Source organism: Triticum aestivum, chromosome 5B (genome assembly GCF_018294505.1).
Source record: "Triticum aestivum cultivar Chinese Spring chromosome 5B, IWGSC CS RefSeq v2.1, whole genome shotgun sequence".
Lineage (NCBI taxonomy): Eukaryota > Viridiplantae > Streptophyta > Magnoliopsida > Poales > Poaceae > Triticum > Triticum aestivum.
In genome coordinates, this window is record NC_057807.1 from 308,331,898 (window position 1) to 308,344,840 (window position 12,943).

The 12,943-nt window shown below is 41.0% G+C and overlaps 1 long non-coding RNA gene across 2 annotated transcripts; it reads left to right on the top strand.

Moving 5' to 3' along the window:
• Window positions 1-3,006: 3,006 nt before the first annotated feature.
• Window positions 3,007-4,891, top strand: LOC123111554 (uncharacterized). Of its 2 annotated transcripts, XR_006454543.1 has the most exons (3): window positions 3,007-4,204; window positions 4,312-4,368; window positions 4,518-4,891. It is a non-coding gene; the product is annotated as an uncharacterized lncRNA (long non-coding RNA). The 2 variants fall into 2 exon arrangements; XR_006454542.1 differs by lacking the exon at window positions 4,312-4,368.
• Window positions 4,892-12,943: the final 8,052 nt, after the last annotated feature.

Consider the following 12,943-nt stretch of genomic DNA (forward strand, 5'->3'; position numbering starts at 1 on the left):
AATAAACATTATAGTATTAATTACTCCACAAATAAATAATAAACTTGCGAATAAAATCAAATAAAATATCCGAAAATTCAAAATTCATTTTCCAATATTTCTTTGCTGATTTTGAAGAAGTCCTTTTATCTTCTCTCTTTATTTTAAAACTAGCAGGTGCACCCGCACATTTACGCGGCTAGAATATACTTTTCTATTCTAAAGTTGACTTTTATTTAGTAGCTTCGTATCATGGTGTTTACCTTTGTAGGACTATATATTTTTATCTCTGCATTATTTTTATTTTTGGTATAGTAATTTGCTCATTCATATTTTTTCTTACTTTGTGTATTCCAAGGCATATAAATGGTGGTTACGATGTACAGACTCTTACTGATTTTCTTAGAGAATGATATAATTTTGTCCATGTAAAATCACACTTAGCATCTAAGAGAGAAATGTTGATTCTAACATTTATGGTGCTTCGCGAACCAATCCGTGGTTGGATGGTTAGGAGGACAATGATATCCCCAGCCCAGTATGGTTCAAGTCCTAAACATAAAATTGGTGCTCGCATTATTCCTGAATTTATTTCAAGCTTCTGGCGATATTCCTTAAGTGCGAGGAGATTTTCTCATCGACTGCGAGGCGTCTGTGGTGACTTCGTAAAATCTCAACATGATGTGCCGACTCAATCTCTCGGAGGTACTCATAGAAGTGGGATGTGCGTGCATGCATTCATAGTGATGAGTGTATGCTCGTCTATGTGAGCAACTTCAGTTGTACTATGTTAGAAAAACATTCTTGGTGCCTCCTAAGAGTAACAAATTTGTTCGGCTGGGTCTTAGGTCATTAGCAGCGGGTCATCTATATTTTCTTTAACACAGTACATATGCAAGCGCTCATATATACGCGCATACACTCACTCCTATGAACGCACACACGCACACTTTATCCCTATGAGCACTTCCGAGAGACTAAGCCGCCATATCATCTTGAGGTTTTACAAAGTCACGCGCCTCGTACTCGACGGAAATGTCTCCTCTGACTGAACGTGTGCCACCGAAAATCTGAAAATAAATCCAGGATAAATACGAGCATCATAATTAGAACCCTTGTGGTTGGGGATACCACTGTCCACCTAACCATCTAGCCATAGGCTGATAGTGAATGACACGTGTTGGATTTGTGGAAAATGATACACATGTTAAGGAGATTGATGGAGAAATAGCAAGATGTGAAGAGTGTCGGTAGCATAAGTTAGATTTTGATTTATTTTATATTTTGGATAAATGACTTCCATTTTTTTCAGTCATGATGATTTTCTTTCCGTAACGTTGCACAGATGTTATAAATTATTGTCCGTTGGAAACCTCCATGTTTAAATCTTTTAGCTTCATATATGCGGTTCTTTTTCTTAAATTATACTTATCTGTTATTTTAGTTTTTGTGTCCATTTTTTCTTTTTCCTTTTTTAAATATTTTTTTGCACATACAATATCTTGTTTACCTTTCTCAATCCAGGCTAACCAATTGGTCCACCTGCTTCCCATCCCACCATGTGTACGTCCTTGTTTTTGTAGAAGAATGTGTACGTCTCTGTCTTCTATGAGGGGAAAACACATTCACTTTCTTTTCTTCATCGTCTTTGAAAGGGGAAACTGAGGCTGCTGCCCAAATCTGAGTGCCCCTACGGCCCTGCCCTGCGGTCCATCTACGGTGAACTCCCTCATTTTCTAAAACAATAATAATAAAAAAAATCCTTTTATCATCTCAGTCTACCCCTAGTTCCCCACCAGCATCCTTATCCATCCACATGCGTCATCTTCTCCGATTAATAGCCAGCGGACAAAGATGTCGCCGCTAGCCATCACCGAAGTAATTCCCCAGCCATCCCGCTTCTCGATTCATTTCTTCCAATCTCTCCTCGTCGATTTACTGGCCATGTGCGTGGAGTGCGTGGACGCGTTTGTTCATTCTGAGAGATGTGGATGCTCGACGACCTCGTCGATTCCGGCGGAGCGGCCATGGGGAGGAGCGGGGAAAACATGAAAGCTGCACTGCTCAACCTCTTCATGGTCGACGGCCAGATGGCCATGGCTGAGGTGTTGTATCTTGGCCCCATGGAGGAGCCTGTGAGGGAAATCACTGAATCACAGACTGATGGTGATTGTTGGTTCTGGAACCTGAGGTACGGGACAGAGGCTGGCCTTGCTGCTATTGTCCTCCATGACATGCTGGCCTCCTCATTGTTGGTGCTATTAGACTACTACCAAATGCAAGTGCCAATTGATGATGTGCATCCTTTGTAATGAAGATTATCTCTTTTTAGTTTGATGTTAGCAAGAAATGATTTATTCATGATGCCTTTTTCTGAAAAAAAGGCTTTATGAACCGAAAGGTTGTTCATACTAAAAGTTATAAAGTTGAGTCATCTATTTTGGAACGGAGGGAGTATGTGTTAGTGGGATTTTTTCTTCATTATTTCCTCAAACTGCAAAGGCCTTATGAGATAGATGGTTACCAAGAACAATGAACTGAAAGAAGTGCATGTATGAATGTATTTCTAAAATTTATAATATGAACTGCTTTTGATAGTCTTGTAGTTGTATCCATGTATTTTCATCCTATTTGAGGTTTTAATAAACCTTTTTCCAACATTAGTTGGATGGATTATTCTGCTGTACTTTGGTAATTAGATTACCTTCTGTGTGTGTTAATATGTCACCTTAGATGTTAATTTGGGTATAGGTTTGTTCAGAAGAAGCTCACATGTTGAATTTTCTCAAGTAACTTCTGGTCACCTCATCAAGTAACCAAGAAATAATCTTCTGCTTGCCAGATTGTTTTTAGTGACCTAGCAATTAATGTGATTAGATAGTGGTTTGCTTTGCTGCTAAGTCTAAATATGGGAACCTTGTCTTTGGTCAGAATGGCGGCGCCGGGCAAAGCTAGCGGTATGCAACAGTAGAGGTCGTTGATTTGCTATCCGGTTCTGCTATTAAGTTACTAAACCAAGGTATGTTCCTGTCTATTGTGGTGGCGTCATATAGATTTGCCAATGTATAGTTTCTTCAAATTGTGAAGTTAATCCTAATGTCTCAACTCTGGTCTTGTAGTATGTTCTTATATAACACGTCTATTGTTCCCGCGGACACCTTTTTCCTATTGTTCTGGCAAATTCGTCTCAGTGCATTCATCCTCTGAGTCATCTGATATCACAACAGATCCCAGTCTCCGTGGGGCTCACGTGCTGTTGTTGCTGATATTTTGTCTTGACGCCCATCTTTGTTTAATGTACTCCCATTACTGTCAATGTAGTTTCTCTTTTACACGCACCAGTTTGCATGAAAGCCTGCTAGGTGAAACTTTATTATTCTGTGACTACATACATATAAATTTTAAAAATTAGACACATCTCTAAAATCTGAAGTGTGTATAGTTAAAAAATCAATCACCTTTTTATCTGGCATGTGCTTCTTCATTAATTAACATGGTATCATCCATCAATTCCTGTGAAACATATGTAAGATGAATTAGTTAAGGAATTCTAAAGATGGTACTTCATATTTTTGAAAAAAAAATGTTAATGCAACTCTACCTCCTCGGCTTTATCGTTCAAGTAGAGCATCTCAAGCCTATTATCAGGCACAAATGTATTTTTACTGCATAGTTTTGTGTGTCAAAGGTGAGATTATATCATTGAGCTTGAATCAAAATATAAGTTTTTCCCATAATTGTTGAACAATCTTTGGTGCTTCTTCTGATTTCGCATCCAGTGAGTTCAGCAAGTGAGATGTAGATGTATTAAGCAAGTTATTGTTCTCTCCACACGCTTCATTTGTGTTAGTAGTTCAATAACATTTGTTTATTTGGACATTATTTATCAATTATAAATATTAACTATCTGGAAGTCGTAATTACAACTATCAACATACCTAAGCATTGTGTATCTTTTTCTGTCCTTGTAGTGTACCCATGGTAGCAAACTCGCGACAATAATCCGAAAAAACTTTCGAAGATCCTTTTAACTTTTACCTGTGTATTGTATGAAAAAATATATTTTAATTTCATTGCTCATTGGCCTATATTTTGTAGATTCCACAACCTTAACATTGCTGAATGCATAAATAGATTTCTCATTGATCTTTGATCTAAACATGTCTATTAGATTCTTCCAGATAGTAGCATGGACTGTTTCACCCTGCCAAAACAATCAGATATGGTTAGTAACTATTTCTTAACTTGATTTTTTTTTCAATTAAATATATAAAAAACAGACCTGCTCATCCATTAGGATCATATCTAGGCTAATAAGCTCATTGGTCGTAGGATTGACTGAATCCCACACTCATTGTGTTCACTTGAATGTCCTAATTATGTCCGCTTGTAAGTTGTCGCTCAACTTCTTGTATGCCATAGTGTTATATCCTCAGAATTAAAAGGAAACAATATGTCAAGTAATATAGGATTTATGAAGATTCTAGCCAGAAAAAGTAAGTTTGCTAAATAACAATCACCAAAATCTGATGATTCAGGCCAGAAGTGCTTTGGCGTGACTTCTTCCAACGTTGATTGGAGCAATTGGGCGTGGCTTCATCAGGCGTCAAGCATGCTTTGGCGTAAATTTGTCGGACGTCAAGTGAAGCAGCTGGGCATGGATTTTTCTGGTAGCTCCGATGACTTCAATCTGTTCAAGTCATGGTGATTGTCGACTTCTAATTGCTTGGTGTGTGATTGTGCGGCCGACTGTACTTGTTTAGACGGGTTGAGGTGGCTGAGACGTGTGGAAATTTGATCGTAACCTTGTACTATTTTTTCTTTTTTAAAATTTTCATCACATGAGATGGGTTTGTATGTATTCGTTCCTGTTTTGGAATTTTCATCATGTGAGATACGTCTCCTACTTGCATCCATTCCAAACTCTTCCAAGTTTTATCCCAATAGCTTTTTTAATTGCTTTTAGCACGTACTGTACGTGGCTGAGCTTATCCCCCCGTCCTTTCCTATTAGGACATGCAACGTTTCCAGCCCGTGTATGTGCTGGACTTTGAGATGTGCACATGTATGTCCGGCAATATTTAGAAGAAAAAAAGAGTTGTAGTTTATATACTTCCAACTTTTTAATCATGCATTTTGTACGTGTCAGTACAACATATATAACTTTTGGACACACGACACAACATATATAACTTTTGGACACACATATATAACTTTTGGATGTAACGTAATATCTTTAAATCTTAGCTGTAAATATTACTAATCAACGATGGGTATTATTTTAACTTATGTGGAAGAACGTGGTGTCTTAATTGACTTCTGTTTTAATTATATAATAGTAATTGGAAAAGAATTTGGAAATATAATTTGATCCAATTGAACAAATTTCGATAAATCAAAAATGGACTTTTTGTGAAACCTCCAACTCTCTCAAATTGATCCTTGAGTTGCTTAAGGTCTCTTGGATCAAAATGCAACTGAAACAAAATGCAACAAAATGCATAAATCATGAATGCATATGAATGACCTATGAATAACATCCAAATTGAAAATTGGGATGTTACAAACGTACCCCCTTAAGATGAATCTCGCCCTTGAGATTCTGGTTGGTCAGTAAAAATGTGTGGGTGGTCCTTGCGGAGGTCTTCTTCGCGCTCCTAAGTGGCTTCCTCCTTGGTATGGTGACTCCACTGAACTTTGCAAAACTTGGTGACTCTGCTGCGAGTAACTCGGCTAGCAAACTCGAGAATCTTAACAGGTTTCTCCTCATATGTCAGATCAATCTCCAACTGAATCGCTTCCAGTGGCACTGTATCTCTTAGAGGAATATAGGCCATCTCTTCATGGCACTTCTTCAACTAGAAAACGTGAAACACATCATGAACTGACAAACCTTCGGGTAATTCCGACTTGTAAGCAACTTCTCCCATACGTTCCAAAACTTTGTATGGTCCCACAAATCATGGTGCTAACTTTCCTTTGACTCCAAATTTCTTAACTCCTCGAAGTGGGGATACACGAAGATATGCTCTGTCTCCGACTTCATAGGTTACCTCCTTGCGTTTAGTATCAACATAGCTCTTCTGCCTGGATGGGGCTATCTTGAGTCTATCGCGAATCAACTTGACCTTCTCCTCAGAATCCCTGATTTAATCTAGTCCAAACAATTGTCGATCTCCAACTTCATACCACGACAATTGTGTCCTGCACCTCCTTCCGTACAAAGCTTCGGAAGGGGCCATCTTCAAACTGGCTTGATAACTGTTGTTATATGAGAACTCTGCATAGGGTAAGTTATCATCCCAACTAGATCCATAATCGAGCGCACAAGCTCTCAACATGTCCTCCAAAATCTGATTGACCCTCTCGGTCTGTCCATCTATCTGTGGATGAAAGGCTGTACTGAACTCTAGCCTGGTACCCAAAGTTTTGTGCAACTGATTCCAAAACTTTGAAGTAAACTGTGTTCCTCTATCTGATACGATGGTCCTCGGAAGTCCATGCAGACATACGATCCTGGTCATGTATATCTTTGCCAACTTAGCACTCGTATAAGTTGTTTTCACAGGGATGAAATGGGCTACCTTGGTCAAGCGATCAACTACAACCCAGATAGAGTCATAGCCTGAACGAGTCCTGGGTAATCCAGTGATGAAATCCATGCCAAGTTTATCCCACTTCCATTCGAGTATCGGCAAAGGCTGAAGTAACCCTGTTGGTTTCTGATGCTCTGCCTTAACTCTCTGACATACGTATCATACTGCTACATACTCTACAATATCCTTCATTCCTGTCCACCAGAAACTCTCCTTCAAGTCTAGATACATCTTGGTGTTGCCTGGGTGAATCGAGTAAGGTGAATCATGAGCCTCCTGAAGAATTAACTTCCTGATCTCGGGGTCATTGGGCACGTAGATACGATCTTCAAACCATAAAGTTTCATGATCATCCTCACGAAAACCTTTAGCCTTTCCCTTACTCATCCTTTCCTTTATCTCTGCAATCTCTTTGTCCGTCTTCTGGGCTTCTCGGATCTTTACCAGCAAAGTGGACTGAATTTCTAGTGCCGCAACATAACCTCTTGAAACTATCTCCAAACAAAGTTCTCGGAGGTCATCGGCTAACTCCTGGGGTAATCCTCCGGTTATGAGGGTATTAACATAACTCTTGCGTCTCAACGCATCTGCTACGACATTGGCCTTCCATGGGTGATAATGAAATCTCATGTCATAATCCTTTATGAGCTCCAACCATCTCCTCTGCATGAGGTTCAACTCCTTCTGCGTGAAGATGTATTTCAAACTCTTATGATCCGTGTAAACATCGCAACAGTTTCCAATAAGAAAGTGCCTCCAGGTCTTGAGCGCATGCACTATGGCTGCTAACTCCAAATCATGCGTGGCATAATTCAACTCATGAGGTCAATGCTGACGTGAGGCATATGAAACAACTCTTCCTTCTTGCATAAGAACGCCTCCAAGTCCCTGACGAGAAGCGTCCCAATATACCTGGAAATCTTTGCGTATATTCGGGAGAATCAGCACTGGGGCTATAACCAAACATTTCTTCAACTCCTAAAAACTGGCCTCACTATCCTCGGTCCATTTAAACTTGGTATCTTTGTTCAATAACTTTGTCGTGGGCTTTGCGATCTTGGAGAAATTCTCGATAAATCTCCGATAATAACCTACGAGTCCAAGGAAACTTCGGATCTCTGCAATTGAGGTGGGTGCCAACCACTCAGTGAAGGATGCAACCTTGGTAGGGTCTCCTACTATTCCTTCTCCTGATATAACATGTCCGAGAAATCCAACTCCCTTCAACCAAAACTCACATTTGCTGAACTTGGCATACAACTGATGTTCCTCGAGCTTCTCGAGAACCAAGCGCAAATGTTCATTATGCTCTTCTTCATTCTCCGAGTAGACCAATATATCATCAATGAACACCACGACAAACTTGTCCAAGAACTCCATGAACACCTTGTTCATCATACTCATAAAATAGATAGGCGCATTAGTCAAACCAAATGACATAACCGTATACTCATATAGCCCATACCTCATGGTAAAAGTTGTCTTAGGTATATCCTTCTCTCGGATCTTCAGCTGGTGATAACCTGGTCGAAGATCGATCTTGGAGAAAACTTTAGCTCCCTGCAGCTGGTCAAGCAAATCATTGATCATCGGCAGAGGGTATTTGTTCTTAATTGTAAGCTCATTCAATACACGGTAATCAACAACCATCCTCAATGATCCATCCTTCTTCTCAACTAGAAGTACTGGGGCTCCCCAAGGTGACGAGCTTGGTCAAATATAACCTTTCTCCAATAACTCCTTGATCTGCTTCTTAATTTCCTCTAGATCATTGGTGGGCATCCGATACGGTCTCTTTGATATTGGTCCGGTGCCTAGAAATCACTCAATCAGAAACTCTATGTCTCGGTCTGGTGGCATGCCTAGTAATTCCTCTGGAAATACATCGGGATAATCCTTCACAACTGGTACTTCCTCCTAAACAACTCCCGAAAGGGAATTTACCTGAGTCCTCCTCGGCGCATGCCTAGACACATACTTGATCTGTTATCCCTCTGGGGTGGTAAGAAGAATTGATTTACTGGCACAATCGATGTTTCCCTCGATCTTGGATAACCAATCTATGCCTAGGATCACATCCAATCCTTGTGATTCCAGAATAATGAGGTCGATGGGGAAAACGTGTCTACCTATGGTTAAGGGCAATTGATAACATCCCCGACTAGCCATATACTCTACTCCTGGGGAACTCACTAACATAGGTGACTTAAGGACTACTATTGGCAACTTAAACTTGTCCACAAATCCCCTTGATATGAATGAATGAGATGCACCAGTGTCAAAAAGAACAAGGGCTGTAAATGCATTTATCAAAAACTTACCGACAACTGTGTCGGGCTGCTCCTCAATTTCCTCCACACTGATGTGATTCACCTGACCTCTGGCGAAAGGGTTGGGCTTCTTTCCAGAGCTTCCATTGCCATTTCCATTCTTCGCCCCAGGACATTCAGTGGCGTAGTGTCCGGTCTTCTCGCACTTGAAACAGGTAATGCGACTCAGATCCTTCTTGGCGGGTGTCGCGGGGTTGGAACGACTCTGAGTGTTGCTTCCTCCATTCCCATTCCCATTCTTAGGGCCACTATGGTTGTGTGAACTTCCTCCATTGTGCGAATGGCCCCCATGGTTATGATGAGTGTGTCCACCCGAGTACGGGGAATAGCGAGGCTTCTGCTGAGCTCCAGAATTATACTTCCCCTGTCCATACTTCCTCTTGCTGTTATCTATCTACTATTGCTTACCTTCAATCATGAGGGCCCTGTCTACCAGATCCTCGTAGTTGTTGAAGGTTTCCACCATCAACTGCATACTCAGCTCATCATTGAGTCCCTCAAGAAATTTCTCCTGCTTCATGGCATCTGTGGCCACATCATCTGGGGCACAGCGTGCTAGCTTGCTGAACTCATCCACATACTGCCCCACTGTATGACTCCCCTGTCGTAAGTTGCGGACCTCACGCTTCTTCAAACTCATGGCTCCAGCTGAGACATGTGCGGTGCGGAAGGCCTTCTGAAAGTAATCCCATGTAACTGTAGTAATGGGGTAAGTGGTGGTGAAATTCTCCCACCAAGATGCTGCGGGTCCATCAAGCTGATTTGCGGCAAAGCGCACTCTCTCCGCATCCGTGCATCCAGCATTGGTCAGCTCCCTCCCAATCTTGCAGAGTCAATCATCTGCAACAATCGGCTCGGTGCTACTAGAGAACACCGACGGATTCAACCTTAGGAAACATGCTAGGTTGTCAACTGGGGGGGGTGGCGGTGGGTCGTCGTTGTTGTTGTTGCCTTGGTTCTGGATCATCATCTGCATCAAGGCACTCTGCTGCTGGATCAACTGGGTGAGCTCCGGCGGGAAAGTGAAACCGGGGTCACGTCTCGGAGGCATTTGATGGGTTAGAGGGGTGAGAAAACATAATAGAATAAGGTCTATGAGAGATTTCACTACCCGTATGCATATGAGGCAAATACATTCAATTCACACCACTCAACATCAAACAAGATTCACACAAATGATCTAAACTACTATTACAAATCTCACGAACGATTCTAACTACTTGGAAGAATACTAATAGTAATATGGTGGTCGTCTAGAAGTTTTGATCGGTGAAAGACTCCATGGGCTCATAATCATGATCTCTAGCATCATCATCACTGTCTTCATCATCATCACTGTCCGTGTCTGTGTCATCTAGTATGATGTAATCGTCTTCATGAATATGCACTTCACGTTCTTGTTTCACCTCGGGTATTCCTAGCCTCTTCTTCAGGTCTTCATTCTTCTCCAGTAGCACAACAATTTCCTCTTTATATCCATCGCGGGTTGACTTGAGTTCCTCTTCTAGCTCGATATTCCTAGTCATCACCTTCTTCGTCTTCTTCATGATAGCGCACTCTGGTTCTCGTATCGATGAATCTGCTCCTGAATGTACACTGCAGTAGATCCATCCTTCCTGGTGCGAATCATCTCCCATTGCTCGTCCCGGCGACCACATATCTGGTAGACAGTGTCTTCAAGATCCTTGTGGTACGCCTCACAAATGCGTCCAAAGGTGATGTGGGCTGCCATGCTCTTTCCTAAGCTCCAAGTTGGTGCATCCAAGGTAAACTCAATGGGCTCGGTAGTTGGTGTAAATGTCCTTCCAGGTACACGAACTTTGATCCTCCAACGCTCCTCTTCTGGTAAAGTTGTAGTGAAGGTTTCGGTGAAGCTTCGTAGTCCGATGTTCAGGTACTTCGTGACTTCCTTCAAGTGGCATCCGAAAGGGGTGTCGTCATCAGGCTGAGTGAACTTGTTCCTGGGGTCCGACATCTATAGAGTAGAAATAGAGGAGGATTACAAATGAGGAGAGAAGAGTATCCTGTGGCTTTTCCTAGCAATCGCGTCCTACAGTCAGCGTGTGCTCTGAACCCATCTTGTGGCGACCCGACCCCAATGGATCGAAGACTTTGTGCTTAAGTATCATCCCTGGATCGGTATGCTGACACACAAAGTACTCGAGGAATTATAATAGAGTTCAATCGTACACTTATTACATCGAGGTCCTCATAAAGAGTATTTATTACAAAAATAATATGGCTGAAGGCCATCTAAATAAAGTAACTGCGGAAGCTTCGAAGATAAATGAGTCCATCAACTCCATGACATAACTGAGCGCATGACAATGACCTAGCGCACCTTATTCTTTGTCGGTAAACTCTACAACATGAGACATTGCAGCCGTGTAGGTCAGCACATGGAATACGCTTGCAGAGTCACACTATAGAGCAAATGAATGAAATAAACTATATCTACATGCATATTTGGCCTGTGGAGGCTCTAAGTATAATTTTGCATAAAGCTAATTTTTTCCTAAATCAAAGGAATAAATTTTATTTACTACCAAGTTTATGCTATTATTGAGAAGGTTCCTCCAAATCAATCCCAAAATTATCCAAGTATAATCAATAAATCCAGTACTTTAATTAAATAGTGATGAGATCAACAAAATATTCACTTCCAGATACTCAAATTTGTCCATAACCGGAGACACGGCTAACCATGATTTGTTTGTACACTCTGCAGAGGTTTGCGCACTTTTTCCCACAAGACTCAACCGCATCCATGATCAGAAGATCGATAAATAGTCTTTCTAAAGCATTAACTCTTTACTTTGGGTAGACCGGTACACCTACTTTCCCCTACATCTGCTAGTCCACCACTGAAAGAGGTCACACAACTTACTCAACTATGCCAGAGCCCATAATGGCTTGTGGCTGCACACAGAAGTTTCTAGGCATGAAATATCATATGACCCCTTTGAGCCTGGGTGGCGGACCGAGGGTAATCACACGGGTACTCCGGGATTCCCATGAGCAAGCACTGGTTTCTCCAGGTGCCCCAAACAATCCACCCAAATGTGTATTAATTTGCCACCTTATTGTTGTCCAAAATTATTAACTCTCACAACTTGCATGAATCTCACAAACCAATCCCCGTCTATGAGCATGGCTAAGAAATATAAGACCATAACGTATATTCCCGGGGTGATCAAAGGTAATAGGTTCCTACCTCATGAACTACAACCAAACCACATGTTCCCAATCCTACTCATGCAAATCTTTGTGGGGCAAAACTAATGCATAGTAAAAACTGGGTATTGATAAGTATGATCAAAGTGTAACTTGCCTTGCTGACTATCAAAAAACTCTAGGGATTCGTAGAAACAAGCTTCACACTCTAGAAAATATATCGTAAACAAACAATAGCATGCAAAAGCACTCAAACAAAGGATACAATGAGAAATCAAAGAAAAGATCCAGAAAACTCAAAAACAAGCAAATAACTAATCTAAACAGAAAACAAACTTTAACAGTACCATAATTATGTAGATTAGATCTTAACAGAAGGTACATGTGATTATCTATGATTTGCAAAAAGAATCAACTAAAACGGAGCTACGGAACTCAAGTTTCGAACAAAACAAGATCAAATTCAAATCTGAACTAAATTCAAATTTTAAATTTTCAAAAACATGTTCAAGTTGGTTTACTGGATAGATGAGATTGCTCTGAAGATTTTGGCGTTTGTTTCATCGAATTCGGACAATCGAGCAAAAAGTTGCTAGTTTGAAACAGAGGGCCTAAACTGTAAATAAAACTACAAATAGGTCCCTAGCAGAAAACTAAAATAAAAAGAAAAAACTATCGAACAAACGTTCGCTACGGAACTTAACAGAACGAAAACGTTCGCTACCAAATCAGAACGAGCGAATGCTCGCTTATTAAAAAAATGAAAACGAAAAAAACAAAAAAAACAAGAAGAGATCTGGACCGTTGGGTCCAAATCGGATGGTCGAGGCGGCGAGAGCTACCAGCGGCGGCGGTCTTCATCAG